Source organism: Falco punctatus, assembly GCF_963210335.1.
Source record: "Falco punctatus genome assembly, chromosome: 19".
Lineage (NCBI taxonomy): Eukaryota > Metazoa > Chordata > Aves > Falconiformes > Falconidae > Falco > Falco punctatus.
The window spans coordinates 397,380-406,213 of NC_137599.1; the positions used below are offsets into that span (position 1 = coordinate 397,380).

Below are 8,834 nucleotides of genomic sequence, written 5' to 3' on the forward strand. Positions count from 1 at the left end.
ACCCTCACAGACAGCAAAACCACAAGCCCCGCATTTATCAGCACAGATAAATGGTGCCTGTGTGCTCTCCATTTATTTTGTAAAGGGCACTTTCTGCATTAGGAAGGCAAAGATACTCCGGGTGCTGGTTTTTGCATGTTTTGCCAGGTCCTAATATTAGCTAAGGTTTGCCTGTTTACAATAAACCCTGATTGATCTGTCTGTAAATATTTAGCCTAGTGACTCCTCCCCTCTAGCTGTATGGTGAAAGAAATCTTTCTCCTTTTTGGGTATTTTGTTTCAGAGGAGGAACGTCTTCTTCTTGCACAGTCTTGTAGATGAGATGACTTTGGACATGTCTGTACCTCGTTTCATGCCCTGCTCCGGGCTGGGTTGTTCACCCTGCAGTTATGTCTGCTCAGCCCTGGGGACAAGCCATGCAGAAGGAAGCCTGGATCTATTTCTCTTCACACGTGGCAGGAGGGGTGAGGATCCCTCCACCAAGATCATCCTTCTGAGGAGTTAAAAATTAATCACAAAGGAGGAGTTAAAGCTGTGAGGTTTGTGAGGGTTATCTTGTCTATGGGCAGGGTTTTCACTGGGAAATAAGGGAGGGAGGGAGGGAAGACACTGAAAGTAGAATCAGCAGAGAGCATGGATGCCAGTGGAGGTGGCAGTGGACTGAGGAGCTGGGTGGGAGGCTGGGGACATGAGAGGGAGAGGACACCCAGAGTAAAAACTGAATAAAGCCCTGGAGATGAGATGTCTCTAGCTGGACTGCGGTTGACTGCTTTGGCTTTTGTTTTTCTGTTTCTTGGTAGCCCTTCCCTCCACATATAAGAAATAGGAGAAAATGTGAATATTTCCAACATTTTATTGTATTTCCAATCGGAGAGAATTAGTAACTCACACTAGAATGGCACACAGTCATTTTGTTAATTTGTGCTTGAGCAGCGCTGACAGGAGCTATGGAGTTCCCAGGGTGGGTGGGAGAGGGGTTTGGGCAGGGTGACAGCCTGGAGCGGTACAAGGACCTGAGTGGGGGACCAGGATGTAGCAGCCGAGTAAAGAAATCTGCTAAGAGGATACACGGTATGGCAGCTCCTCATCCCTGCTGCAGCTCCTGGCGGGGCTGGGAGGAGGTGTGAACATGAAGCTATGCTGACCCTCTCGCAAGGCAGGAGGATGGCCACTTGGCAGAAACAAGAGTGGAAGCACATCACAGCAGGCGGCAGCAGCAGCTGCTGGGTTTTAATTCAGACCATCTGAATGCCTGTAAGAGGAGAGACCTTATAGACTGCTCGGGATTTCTGAAGGTTCAAGTGGAGGACAGGGGCTGGGATGAAAGGGGACATTCCAGAAGGGAGGCTGCACAACAGCAGCCACTGACAGCTGAGCCTCCTCAAGGGCTCCCTGTCCCGACACTCTCAGGATTTCCTCTCTGCTCCTGTACCACATCACTGGATCCGCTCCTGCTGCGGGCAGCGTATCCACGCTACCCACCATTAGTTGGTGTGATGGCTTTGAACATTTCAGCTTCACAGGAAGGTGCAGCAGCGCTTCCCAACATGGTAGGAAACTGCTCAGAGGAAGAGGGAATCCTGAATGCCTTGCAGACATGGACCTCAGGATGTTTCATAACAAGATCCCATATTATGGCATTCAACAGCGATTGCAGAGCTGAAATGCCTGAAGCAGAAGTTTTGGTTCAGGCCACACTATTTGTCCATTTCAGTTTGTTCCAAAGCCTACATCTGCAGTGCCAGGAGCAGAAGCGCTTCCAAGCCCCTGGACCGAGAGAAAGCTCTTCTGCTTCACCAAGGCAAGCCCTGGGGATGATGCCTGTGTTCAGCCTGTCAGGAAAAGAAACTGCTGTGTACAGTAAGAGGGACAGAGTCCTCTAGTCACGGCACCTGAAAATGCCACACATTGCAGCACACACCAGCCCTGCCTGCTAGAGACAGCTTGGGTCTGACACCCTATTCATCTGACTGTGCCACCCACCTCTGTCAGTCCTCAGCTGAAGCTTTACTCCATGGCACACGCCAGCCTTACACACCCCAACCCCTGGTAAAGGGCAGAATTTATCCAGCCTCATTTGGCTTCATTGCCCAGCAGAGATCAGTCCCAGTATGCTGACAATATCTTGTCTGAGATGCAGGAGTACAGATGCGCTGTCATGCACCTTCCTACTCTCCCTGTGTGCTGAGGAAAGAGAAATGGACACGGAATAGTCATTTATAAACTGCTGCAATTTGGGGAGGAGGAAACTTTGAAACCTAAGCCAATCAGGTTTTGCCCACATCCTATGGACTTTAAAAATTGCTAACTAGATTAATTCTTCTAAATAAACGCACTAGTACCCAGATTGCCCTGTGCCTACGTGCGTCCTGCTGTGGAAGGAGCAAGCCAGCAGATGTACTGGAATAAAACCAACACTTTCAAATGCGAGGAGCACTGCTGCAACGCTGCAGTGAAAGGTAAGCCACCAGGTTGCTTGGCTGAAACGTACAGACAAACTATTTTTTGCCAGGTGTCATGCTTGCAACAAGTCACTTGTTATTTCTGAATGACCTGCACACCACAGCTCGGAAACCCTGCAAGACAACGTGGCTTTTGGACTCTGCCTGCCACTTCTTAGCTTGGGAGCATCTACCACTGCCAGGGATCCCATAACAATTACTGACATTTTATCTGCATTGTGTCACACAGTGAAATTACAGCGGGATGTGACAAGACCGGCTATCTAAGAACAAAGTCCTCTATTATATATGAAGCAAAACCTGCAGAGCGAATATCAGCTTTGGCTCCTCCTGCTGAAATTAACTTCTTGGTTACTGATCTTTTCACATCAGCGAAGACAAAAGTCCCTCTAGAAGCTTGTCTGAAAATCCAGCACAGTTTTTCCCCCCAAAAAAGTACTGGATGTGTAGATCTAAGTGCTAATGAATAGAAGTTGTAGCTGGGATGTATTTTTGACAAATGGCTACAATGAGCTGAATCACAGCCAGCTCCCTCAGAGGAAGTTGTTGCACATTTTGGGTTAAGGAGTTACTGGTTAAAGCAAAGAGTATTCAATCAAAGTAGTACTGTCAGCCTCTCAACTTCTTAGAATTTATGAGCTTGATCTCTACAAACTATATATAAAGATTTCTTTTGATACAACAACACTTGATTTTTTCATTTACTGCTTAATTCTCAAGAGCTGTGGCTTAAAAAAAACCCAGGCCACATGAATATTGTAATATTTTGATAAAAATTTTGTGCTTATTCCCTAATATATCCTTAAATAGCTGAGATGCTGTAAGGCTTCAGTGAGTGGCACCTCTCTTTAATACAACCTGTGACTCTCAGAAAAGTGATTTTTATGGAGCTGAGTTTGGAAACCTTTTCAGCCCCCTCCCAAAAAGACGCCATCACTACAAGAGAGTTCCCGTAATCTACAAGAAAAAGAATGCTCAAATTTCCTTGAACTGAGCAGCCAAGACCCAAACTCAGAGGCTGCTTTTAATAATATTGGCTTTATCTTTCCAGTGCTCATTTCCTCTTTTTATACGCTATGCTGGTGCCTCCACAGAAGAATCTAATGAAGATTCGGCTTCATGCAAGTTGGTTGGAAAAGTGCTGAAATCCTTGGATGACCTCCACAGCAGAGGCAAAATCAGTGTTTACTCGATACTCCTAACCATAAATGAGCAAACGACAGCTAGCCCTAGCCCTGCTCCCTACGCTCCCAACTCAGATCAAGAGCTCATTCTGAACAGGACACACAGCTGTTAAAACGCTGACATGTGTTTCCTGAAGATAGACCAGAGCCAAAAGCAGAACTTGTTCAGAAAGACAAGCAATTTGATCATATTTTGGCAAAGATAAGAGGAAGCTTTACAGAACTGTATTCCCTGCAGGGGCCAAACTCCGATTAATTGGAACTGCTTGGTATTCAAAAGAGCTGATGAAAAACTTTTGAAAGCCATTGAGGCTGTTTCTTATTTTTCACTGGCACAAGCCACGATTATGCCATTCAGATGAAAGAATTAGATCAACATTGTGTAACCGAGATCAGAATCAGACCCATTCTACAAAGGCCTAAATTTTCTGTTTCTGTACCTCCCACCCCAGTGAGATAACAAACCCAGCCTATTTCCAATGTTAGGATTAATTTCTGTTGACCTCTTCTGCATAGTCTTTTAGCACCAGAAAAACAGTCACATGCCAACATTATACAAGTCTGGGCTTTTAAAATCTTGGGCTCCATTTCCCACAGAGGTATGGCTGCAGCGCTAGGCTGCTTTGCTAACTCGTTCAAGTCTGGCTGTGACACACAGCTTGCTTGAAGTTACATTACACAAGAGGATGAGATAAGATGACCCATTAATTTTTAAATCCACCAATCAAGGTGTCTTCATTTGTTTCTTAATAAAAAAGGGATATTGCAAACTTACTCACATTGAGATATATATGTACATAGAGAGGATATTTATATATTTATACAGAATATTTATAAAACATCAGTACACGAGCACTCACCCTACAAAGACAGAGCCTACTGTTTGAATTTCTAGTATGGGTGCGTATATATATGTATACACACACAACACATGTAAAAATTGAGAGGAACGCAGTATCATGTGTTTTATATGGGGCTGAAACCAAGGAGCTAAGAAATTTGTCAAGGATCATAAAACTGTAGCAGAATCAGAAATGAAAGCAAACTACCTTAAATACTGCTTCTGGTTTGGGCAGGGAAGTGCTCTGAGATCTGTCGATAACAGTGCATATAAGGCACTGTTATTCCTAAGGCAACATCTTTAGCTACATGATCTCCAAAGAGCTCGAAGAAGTGAGTTTTACCATACAAAGTATAGTAATTTTGGCTGCAATTCTATTGCCATTTACTCTACAGCAACCCGCACCAGCTCACTGGTTGCAACATGAGTCTATCCCACCAAAGTGGGTTCCACGCCTTGTGTTTTACTCAAAGACTGCTCAAGGGTTAAGGCTGAGCATATGCAAGTTACAAAGCATGCTGTGTCTCATGTGTGGGAGTAAATGTCATATCCCACTGCACAGGGTATTTATAGAACAGCACTATTTGGGAAGTGAAACTTTTTAATGGTGAAGTTTTCAACCAGTTGCTTCAGGTTTAAGTTCTGAAGAATGAAACTGCAGAGAACCCCGTTTTACACTTTCTGGGTCTAGTTGGCTCGGAATATTACCATGAAACAAGCGGGGTCTGAGTCCAGTTACTTCGGGTTTAAAAGGTCCAGTCTCCACACCAAAGGACTGCTGCTGCAGCTGACACGTCAATCCTGTGTCCCCACCGCAGGACAGAGCACTACTTTGTCACCGTTAGTCACACTACCTGGTGGAGGAGCTCTTCCCACACACAAGTACAGCGCAGTCCCCAAGGGTCACCCTCAGACAGGCATGCAGCTCCTGGGGGATGCCGTTCTTCAGGCAATCCGGCCGGCTGAGCACCCCAAGCCCCCGAGCTACTCCACAGTGGTTCTCCAGTGTAGCTGCCCATGGCCAGACACCAACCTTCAACATAAACTGAAGCAGGTGATCCTCTTTTCACTGAGAACAGCAGCCCTGGGAAAGCCAGCAGTAACGTACGGCACCAGTGACCCCCACGCTGCCAGTGCTGCCAGCTCAGCAGCTCACGCAAGGGCTGGACGAGGGATTGGATGTGTGGGCACAGACTGCAGCTGCATAAAGCTGGGGGTGACAGGGGGAGGTAAAGCGGTCAGAATTCTCCCTTGTTAAACTGGTGACACACCACAGGGGCTGAAGCTGGGTTGGTGGGATGAGGCTGAAGATCAGCCAGGGTGGTATAAGCTGTCCCCATCTCTAGATCCAGACTGAAGCTCACACTGGCAAAGGCCCCCCTGGTTCAAGCTCTTACACAACTTGCTATTTGTAACACTCTGCTTTTGGCTCACACATACACAGTGAGCACCAAATGTGGAATAACAGATCGAAAACTCCAAGTGAAAAAGCTGTTTTTTGATCAGTGGTCCCAGAGTAGATCACCTTAACCAAGCCAGGCAGAACCAAAAGGCCTTTTGTGAAACTAACTGTGCTTTCTGAGCTGTAACTATAACCACAGCACAGATTCCAACAAGTATGTCTTGACATTACTGGGTCACCCAAAGGGCAGGCTACACATATCTTGCACCAATTATTAATGCAGCTATTTGTGTTAACTCTCCAAATCGAGTAACTGATACACCTGGTGCAATTTACATAAATAGGAACACAGTTACATTTGCATTCACTCCATTCACACTCGCGTCGATAACTACTTGTGGGTTTTATTGCCACAATAGAAACTGTAGCTTGGCTGTACATGGTCCTGTAACCACAAAGAAGGGGCAGAGCGGAGGTTGGGCAGGCAGTGCCAGTCTCCCAGCCTCGCCCTCACCAGCTGGGTTACTTCTGCTCCGGTGGGTCAGACACATGGTGCTCTCACCCTCCTCCAGACATGCTCTTCCTGCTGGAGAGGTGGCAAAAGCGCTCTGACAGACCGGTACACGCTCAGGTTATTTCCAACAAATGAACTCTTTGTATCTTTGAGCTATTGCAGTGTGCCCTGAATACTGCTTGCTTATTGGAGCAGTCATTATTACATTATTTACACTTTGTTTGTGCTTTCAAGACATTCTTTACAGCTTAAGAGTGACAAACTACTCTGCCAGCAAGCTGACTGAGACCACCGATTCATTTCATGTAACTTAACCACAAAAGACAAGCAGAGTATTCTGGATTTCAGTATTGAACTACGGCTTGTAAGAAGTGCCACACATGCTTCTCAAAATCTCATTCCCATACACCTCCTGTTTGCCCTCTTCAGACAACAATTACAGAATGTAACTTCAATGGAGCCCACAAAATGAGTATTAAGGTTTGTTATGTTTTGTCAAAACCATTGTTTGATCTTCTTTCCACTGTGATAAAAGTGTCAAGGTCATAAATACCTCTAAATGCAACATTATGATCACCTCAACTACTCCGGCAAAAATAACCTAACAAAGACTCCCTCAGATTTTTAAAGGCAGAACTGCTGCCAAATTATTTCAACTTCTGAAAAGCACTGCCTTGTAAAAATCTCTCTTAATTGTTCTTTATCTTGACCAGCAGACATTCCATATTCCTTAAGTGAGGGTAAGACAGTAAGAAATGTTGAAAAAGATGTGACCATCCATTATCATAACTCCTTCCTCACTTGAGGTTTTCCTACTGCTTGAATACAAGGATGAGTCTTCACTCGGGACATGAGAGATGGGGTGGATCTCAGGGTCTGTGCCTGTAATGCATGCCACCCGAGCGTAGGGGCACACAAAACATGAACTAACTCATCCCTGAAGCCCAGCTCTCTCCATGCACCTCACTTGGCATTGACCACAGCTCAGTTCCTCCAGGAAGGACTTGACAAACCACCCGTTACTACTGGCCACCTCCTCATGACAACTGACCCGACGATACCAACCCCATTCCCAGCATTTTCTATTTCCACTTCAATAATCTCCAAAAGATTGGAGTAATCTGCAGAACAGCCTATTCACTGGAACATACTATGTATGATAGTGATCCACCGTGACAGGTTCATTTAACCTGGTTTTGTACTATAACCAGGCAGCAGGGGATTATTCTGCAACATGATATAGCTCTGTTCACTTAGGAAAGAGCTCTCAGGACCGAAGAGTTATCTCCAAACTACATCAAGAGTCTGAGCAAACGAGGTACCTGTGCAGAGCCAGTTTATACTGAAGATGAGGGACACTTGATCTTGCTACTGCAGATTTCGAGACTGCTCAGAGCACTGTCACGGTGGTTATCATACACAGCCTCTGCCACCACTGTGGGTCATCCTCCTGCATGGGGCAAAGCACATTGCATGTCATACACGGGGTGCAAATCCAGAGGGAATAAGCAACTGTATCAGAGTCCTTTCTTGAAAGCTCTGAAATAATTTATTTTCTGTAGCCCCCACCCCTGAGGCAAGGGTTGGGAGTTTCCCAAACATCCCTTTACATAGCGTCAAAGCAAAGAATAACGCTTCTTGGGCAAACGAGAATCTGCAGAATAAACTGTCGCTTATTGGGGAGTGTCAGGGCCAAAGTGAGGGGTGAAAAAAAAACACCCTACCACAGTTCTCAGAAACTTACACTGCTGAAATCTCCACAGCAGGACTGAAGCCCTTCCAATCACCTCCACAGTACCTGGGGACCAGGGCTCCCCCTCTTCTCTCCCACGGCCTGGACAAAGCTCTGACATCAGGCCCAGACAGCGCTCCTTGCAGCCCTTCTCTTAGCATTTAACTGGCAGGAGTCAGCACAGGGGGAAAAAATAACCACAGAAAGTCTCATAAGCCCGAGGCCCGGCTGGATGGCTCCCTCCCAGGGGCACCGGGGCCTGCGGGGGACCCGGGCCCTAACAGGGCTAACAACCGACCCGGGCGGCCGTTTAACGATACCCCGCCGCGCGCCGCACCCTCCCCGCGCCTGCGCACTGGGCTCAGCCGCGACACCGCGGCGCCTCACGGCAGCGACGCGCATGTGCAGCGCGGCGGAAGTGGGAGGGGCGGGGAGTGCTTGGCAGGAAGCCCCGCCCGCTTCTGGGAAGCCCGGGCCGCCCCCGCCGCCCGCCCCCCATTTGCTCCGGCCCCCCCGGTCTCCCCAGGCCACCCCCCGGCCCCCGCAGACCCCGGGCCCCCGGCCCCTCCCGGGCCCCCCTTGTCTCCCCAGGCCCACCCCTGCGGACGCGGCCGGGCCGGGCCGTGGTTGGGCGCGCGCGGGCGGCGGGGCGGGTTGGGGCGGTGTCACACGGCACGGCGGGGCAGTGATTGGTTGCGC

At 47.7% G+C, this 8,834-nt stretch overlaps 1 long non-coding RNA gene across 5 annotated transcripts; it reads right to left on the reverse strand.

The window, feature by feature from the left end:
- Positions 1 to 835: 835 nt before the first annotated feature.
- On the reverse strand, positions 836 to 8,794 carry LOC308055693. 5 transcript variants are annotated; one of them, XR_013924587.1, is made up of 4 exons: positions 8,733 to 8,794; positions 8,148 to 8,300; positions 7,726 to 7,853; positions 836 to 5,571 (listed from the first exon to the last, which is right to left on the reverse strand). It is a non-coding gene; the product is annotated as an uncharacterized lncRNA (long non-coding RNA). The 5 variants fall into 5 exon arrangements; XR_013924588.1 differs by lacking the exon at positions 8,733 to 8,794 and having other exon boundaries at positions 8,148 to 8,705; XR_013924589.1 differs by lacking the exon at positions 8,733 to 8,794 and having other exon boundaries at positions 836 to 1,558; positions 8,148 to 8,704.
- Positions 8,795 to 8,834: the final 40 nt, after the last annotated feature.